The sequence below is a fragment of the Lolium rigidum genome, chromosome 2 (genome assembly GCF_022539505.1).
Source record: "Lolium rigidum isolate FL_2022 chromosome 2, APGP_CSIRO_Lrig_0.1, whole genome shotgun sequence".
Lineage (NCBI taxonomy): Eukaryota > Viridiplantae > Streptophyta > Magnoliopsida > Poales > Poaceae > Lolium > Lolium rigidum.
In genome coordinates this window covers 89,749,802-89,757,029 of record NC_061509.1, presented here as the reverse complement: position 1 = coordinate 89,757,029, position 7,228 = coordinate 89,749,802, and positions in this window count along the sequence as shown.

Genomic DNA, 7,228 nt, shown 5'->3' with positions numbered 1-7,228 from the left:
CACATAATAAATCTTGACGAGTGATACGTCCATTCTGCATCACTATTTTATATCATAATTTACTGTTATTCATTGATATCTTTTCATATTTAGAGATGATACTTATGTTATTTCATCTATTTTGCATGTTTCATGATTTTTGGAGAATCGCGCACCTGAGTCGGATTCTCGCTGGAAAAAGCACCGTCGAATGCAATATTTCGGAAGATCAACAATTGACTGAAATTACACAGAAAATCTTATTTTTCCAGAAGACGGAGAGAGCCAAAAGGAGGAGCCGAGGAGGGCCGCCATGGCCCCCCCATAGGTCGGCGCGGGCCCAGCCCTGGCCGCGCCGCCTTGTGGGGAGGGGGCCCACAGCCCCCTCTGGCCTCCTCTCCTTCGCGTACTTCTTCGTCCCGAAAACCTAAGCTCCAGAGAATAATCGCGAAGAGTCACAGCCGCCTCTGCGGGGCGGAAAACACCAGAGAGAAAAGAGCTCTCCGGCAGGCTGAAGTCCGCCGGGGAAATTCCCTCCCGGAGGGGGAAATCGTCGCCATCGTCACCGTCATCGAGCTGGACATCATTGGGATCATCATCACCATCATCTCCATCATCATCACTGCCATTTCCACCGCCGCACCTCGTCACCGCTGTAACATCTAGGGTTGAATCTTGATTGTTTGGTAGGGGAAACTCTCCCGGTATTGATTACTACTTGTTATTGATGCTATTGAGTGAAACCATTGAACCAAGGTTTATGTTCAGATTGTTATTCATCATCATATCACCTCTGGTTATGTTCCATATGATGTCTCGTGAGTAGTTCGTTTAGTTCTTGAGGACATGGGTGAAGTCCAAATGTTAGTAGTGAATTATGTTGGGTAATATTCAATGTTATGATATTTAAGTTGTGGTGTTATCATGTGAACGTCGACTACATGATACTTCACCTTTATGGGCCTAGGGTAATACATCTTGTATTCGTTTGCTAATTGCGGGGTTGCCGGAGTGACAGAAACCTGAACCCCCGTTGGTATATCGATGCGTGAGGGATAGCAGGATCTCGCAGTTTAAGACTGTGGTTAAATTTATCTTAATTACTTTCTTGTATTTGCGGATGCTTGCAAGGGGTATAATCACAAGTATGTATTAGTTCTAGGAAGGGCGGTGTGCTGGCGCGTAGTTGACGTGGGAGTTAGAAATCTTTGTGGTGTAGCTTTTCTTCAGTTCCCCGGCAACGGCGCCAGAAAATATGCTTGATGGCGTGTATTTCACACGTTCGTTGGGCAACCCCAAGACGAAGGTATGATGCGCACAGCAGCAAGTTTTCCCTCGAAAGAAACCAAGGTTTATCGAACCGGGAGGAGCCAAGAAGCACGTTGAAGGTTGATGGCGGCGGGATGTAGTGCGGCGCAACACCAGGGATTCCGGCGCCAACGTGGAACCCGCACAACACAACCAAAGTACTTTGCCCCAACGAAACAGCTGAGGTTGTCAATCTCACCGGCTTGCTGTAACAAAGGATTAACCGTATTGTGTGGAAGATGATTGTTTGCGAGAGAAAATAGTAAAACAAGTATTGCAAGCAGGTTTGTATTTCAAGTATTAAAGAATGGACCGGGGTCCACAGCTCACTAGAGGTGTCTCTCCCATAAGATAAAAGCATGTTGGGTGAACAAATTACATACGGGCAATTGACAAATAGAGAGGGCATAACAATGCACATACATGGCATGATAAGTATAGTGAGATTTAATTGGGCATTACGACAAAGTACATAGACCGCCATCCAACCGCATCTATGCCTAAAAAGTCCACCTTCAGAGTTATCGTCCGAACCCCTTCCAGCATTAAGTTGCAAAGCAACGGACAATTGCATTAAGTATGGTGCGTAATGTAATCAACAACTACATCCTCGGACATAGCGCCAATGTTTTATCCCTAGTGGCAACAAGACAACGACAACCTTAGAACTTTCTCGTCATCGTCCCGGTGTCAATGCAGGCATGAACCCACTATCGAGCATAAATACTCCCTCTTGGAGTTAAAAGCAAAAAATTGGCCGAGCCTCTACTAGTAACGGAGAGCATGCAAGATCATAAACAACACATATGTAATAACTTGATAATTAACATAACATGGTATTCTCTATCCATCGGATCCCGACAAACACAACATAGAGTATTACGTATAGATGATCTTGATCATGTTAGGCAGCTCACAAGATCCAACAATGAAGCACAATGAGGAGAAGACAACAATCTAGCTACCGCTATGGACCCATAGTCCGGGGGTGAACTACTCACTCATCACTCCGGAGGCGACCATGGCGGTGTAGAGTCCTCCGGGAGATGAATCCCCTCTCCGGCAGGGTGCCGGAGGAGATCTCCGTAATCCCCCGAGATGGGATCGGCGGCGGCGGCGTCTCGCAAGGTTTTTCGTATCGTGGTTTTTCGCCTCGTGGGTTTCGCGATGGAGGCTTTAAGTAGGCGGAAGGGCGGAGTCGGAGGGCCGACGAGGGGCCCACACCACGGGCGGCGCGGGCCCCCCTTGGCCGCGCCGCCTTGTGGTTTGGCCACCTCGTGGCCCCACTTCGTATGCTCTTCGGTCTTCTCGGAAGGTTCGTGGCGAAATAGGCCCCCGGGTCTTCGTTTCGTCCAATTCCGAGAATATTTTGTTACTAGGATTTCGAAACCAAAAACGAGTAAAACAAAGAATCGGCACTTCGGCATCTTGTTAATAGGTTAGTTCCGGAAAATGCACGAATATGACGTAAAGTGTGCATAAAACATGTAGGGATCATCAATAATATGGCATAGAACATAAGAAATTATCGATACGTCTGAGACGTATCAAGCATCCCCAAGCTTAGTTTCGCTCGTCCCGAGCAGGTAAAACGATAACAAAGATAATTTCTGAAGTGATATGCCATCATAACCTTGATCATACTATTTGTAAACATATGTAGTGAATGCAGCGATCAAAACAATGGTAATGCCATGAGTAAACAAGTGAATCATAAAGCAAAGACTTTTCATGAATAGTACTTCAAGACAAGTATTAATAAGTCTTGCATAAGAGTTAACTCATAAAGCAATAAATCAAAGTAAAGGTATTGAAGCAACACAAAGGAAGATTAAGTTTCAGCGGTTGCTTTCAACTTGTAACATGTATATCTCATGGATAATTGTCAACATAGAGTAATATAACAAGTACAATATGCAAGTATGTAGGAATCAATGCATAGTTCACACAAGTGTTTGCTTCTTGAGGTGGAGAGAGATAGGTGAACTGACTCAACATAAAAGTAAAAAGAATGGTCCTTCAAAGAGGAAAGCATCGATTGCTATATTTGTGCTAGAGCTTTTATTTTGAAAACATGAAACAATTTTGTCAACGGTAGTAATAAAGCATATGAGTTATGAAAGTTATATCTTACAAGCTGCAAGTCTCATGCATAATATACTAATAGTGCCCGCACCTTGTCCTAATTAGCTTGGACTACCGGATCTTTGCAATGCACATGTTTTAACCAAGTGTCACAATGGGGTACCTCCATGCCGCCTGTACAAAGGTCTAAGGAGAAAGCTCGCATTTTGGATTTCGCGCTTTTGATTATTCTCAACTTAGACATCCATACCGGGACAACATGGACAACAGATAATGGACTCCTCTTTAATGCATAAGCATGTGGCAACAATTATTATTCTCATATGAGATTGAGGATATGTGTCCAAAACTGAAACTTCCACCATGATTCATGGCTTTAGTTAGCGGCCCAATGTTCTTCTCTAACAATATGCATGCTCCAACCATTAAGGTGGTAGATCTCTCTTACTTCGCACAAGACGGACATGCATAGCAACTCACATGATATTCAACAAAGAATAGTTGATGGCGTCCCCGTAAACATGGTTATCGCACAACAAGCAACTTAATAAGAGATAAAGTGCATAAGTACATATTCAATACCACAATAGTTTTTAAGCTATTTGTCCCATGAGCTATATATTGCAAGGTGAATGATGGAATTTTAAAGGTAGCACTCAAGCAATTTACTTTGGAATGGCGGAAAAATACCATGTAGTAGGTAGGTATGGTGGACACAAATGGCATAGTGGTTGGCTCAAGGATTTTGGATGCATGAGAAGTATCCCCTCTCGATACAAGGTTTAGGCTAGCAAGGTTATTTGAAACAAACACAAGGATGAACGGTACAGCAAAACTCACATAAAAGACATATTGGAAACATTATAAGATTCTACACCGTCTTCCTTGTTGTTCAAAACTCAATACTAGATGTTATCTAGACTCTAGAGAAACCAAATATGCAAACCAAATTATCAAGCTCTAAGTGTTTCTTCATTAATGGGTGCAAAGTATATGATGCAAGAGCTTAAACATGAGCACAACAATTGCCAAGTATCAAATTATCCAAAACATTTTAGAGTTACTACATGTAGTATTTTCCAATTCCAACCATATAACAATTTAACGAAGATGAAACTTCGCCATGAATACTATGAGTAGAGCCTAAGGACATATTTGTCCATATGCTACAGCGGAGCGTGTCTCTCTCCCATAAAGTGAATGCTAGGATCCATTTTATTCAAACAAAACAAAAAACAAAAACAAACCGACGCTCCAAGCAAAGTGCATAAGATGTGACGGAATAAAAATATAGTTTCGGGGAGGAACCTGATAATGTTGTCGATGAAGAAGGGGATGCCTTGGGCATCCCCAAGCTTAGACGCTTGAGTCTTCTTAGAATATGCAGGGGTGAACCACCGGGCATCCCCAAGCTTAGAGCTTTCACTCTCCTTGATCATATTGCATCATACTCCTCTCTTGATCCTTGAAAACTTCCTCCACACCAAACTCGAAACAACTCATTAGAGGATTAGTGCATAATAAAAATTCACATGTTCAGAGGTGACACAATCATTCTTAACACTTCTGGACATTGCATAAAGCTATTGGACATTAATGGAACAAAGAAATTCATCCAACATAGCAAAAGAGGCAATGCGAAATAAAAGGCAGAATCTGTCAAAACAGAACAGTCCGTAAAGATGGATTTTATTAGGCCACCAGACTTGCTCAAATGAAAATGCTCAAATTGAATGAAAGTTGCGTACATATCTGAGGATCATGCACGTAAATTGGCTTAATTTTCTAAGCTACCTACAGGGAGGTAGACCCAGATTCGCGACAGCAAACAAATCTGGAACTGCGCAGTAATCCAAATCTAGTACTTACTTTACTATCAAAGACTTTACTTGGCACAAAAAAACATAAAACTAAGATTCCGAGAATATTTCGTTACTAGGATTTCTGAAACCAAAAACAGCAGAAAACAGCAACTGGCACTTCGGCATCTTGTTAATAGGTTAGTTCCAGAAAATGCACGAATATGACATAAAGTGTGCATAAAACATGTAGGTATCATCAATAATATGGCATAGAACATAAGAAATTATCGATACGTCGGAGACGTATCACGGTGCATTAGCATAGGTTCACCCACACAACACTTATCAAAACAATGAAGATTAATCAGCTATATGAAGCGAAAGCACTAGACTAAATTTCCGTGTGTCCTCAAGAACGTTTGGTCATTATAAGTAAACAAACCGGCTTGTCCTTTGTGCTAAAAAGGATTGGGCCACTCGCTGCAATTATTACTCTCGCATTTTACTTACTTGTACTTTATTCATCTGCTATATCAAAACCCCCTGAATACTTATCTGTGAGCATTTACAGTGAATCCTTCATCGAAACTGCTTGTCAACACCTTCTGCTCCTCGTTGGGTTCGACACTCTTATTTATCGAAAATACTACGATACACCCCTATACTTGTGGGTCATCAAGACTATTTTCTGGCGCCGTTGCCGGGGAGTGAAGCGCTATTGGTAAGTGGAATTGGTAAGGGAAATCTTTACTGTACGTGCTGATTTTATTTCTGCCTGCTGCTATAATTCATTATGGAGAGGTCTTCTCTTGAATTCCTATTTGGAAAATCTACTACTACCTGCAAAGGTAGTGGATGAGGCGCCAGGTGAGAAAGAGGTTCCATACAAAGTACCTATGAAAATTATTGAACGTGTTGTGGATAACCGCTATGAAGGGGATGGAACTGTCCATCCCGGAGATCATTTACTCGTTTTTACATGAATTATGCGGGTTATTCAAATGTGCGGGTATTGCTATGGATGAAGTTAGGAAGAAACTATTCTCTATATCGCTGTCCGGTAAAGCAGCGCATTGGTATAAATTGTCGAAGAATAGGGATTCTCTTGATTGGGAGGACATTGTGCCTTTATTTTATTCTAAATTCTATCCTTCAAGTGAAATTCACAAAGATCGGAACCGCATATATAATTTCTGGCCACATGATGGAGAGAGTATTGCCCAATCATGGGGGAGATTGAAGTCTTTAATGCTCAAATGCCCCATTCATGAGCTTCCTGGTAATATTATTATTGATAATTTCTATGCAAGACTGTCTTTTCAAGATAAGACCTTGCTGGATACTTCTTGTTCTGGATCATTTACACGCAACAAAGAAGAGTTTAAAAGGGACCTTCTTGATCGGATCCAGGAGAATACTGAAGGATGGGAGAACGACAAAGATAGAGAGTCGGGTATAAACTATGATTATAAATGCATTGAAGTTTTTATGGATACTGATAAATTTCGTAATATGAGTGCTACTTATGGTCTTGATTCTCAAGTCGTTGCAAACTTTTATAAAGCTTTTGCTTCTCACTTTGAATTGCCTAGGAAGAATTTTGATAAGTATCATGAACCTTATAAAGATAAAACTGATCCATCTATAAATAAATGTGCTATAATTGAAACCGTTGATCATATTCTTCCTGAAGCTTATATTGAAAAAACTCCTTTCCCTGCTAAAATGAAGGAGTATTCTGTTATAACTAGTGCGGTTAATAGAAGTGCAAAGAAACCTATAGAACTCGAAGAACAAATAAAAGTTGAACCTGCTATTGCAATAGTTAAAGATCTTGTGACTGAAAATGTAGAAGATGGTCATATTATTTTCTGTGAAGATGCTCTAATATTGTTTCGCATCCTAATAAGTCTAGGAAAGCTAGTGTTCCTATGCTCTCTGTTAGAATTGGTGATCATTGTTATTATGGTTTATGCGACATTGGTGCAAGTATTAGTGCCATTCCTTATGATCTTTATACTGGAGATCATGCATGAAATTGGTTCTTGTGAACT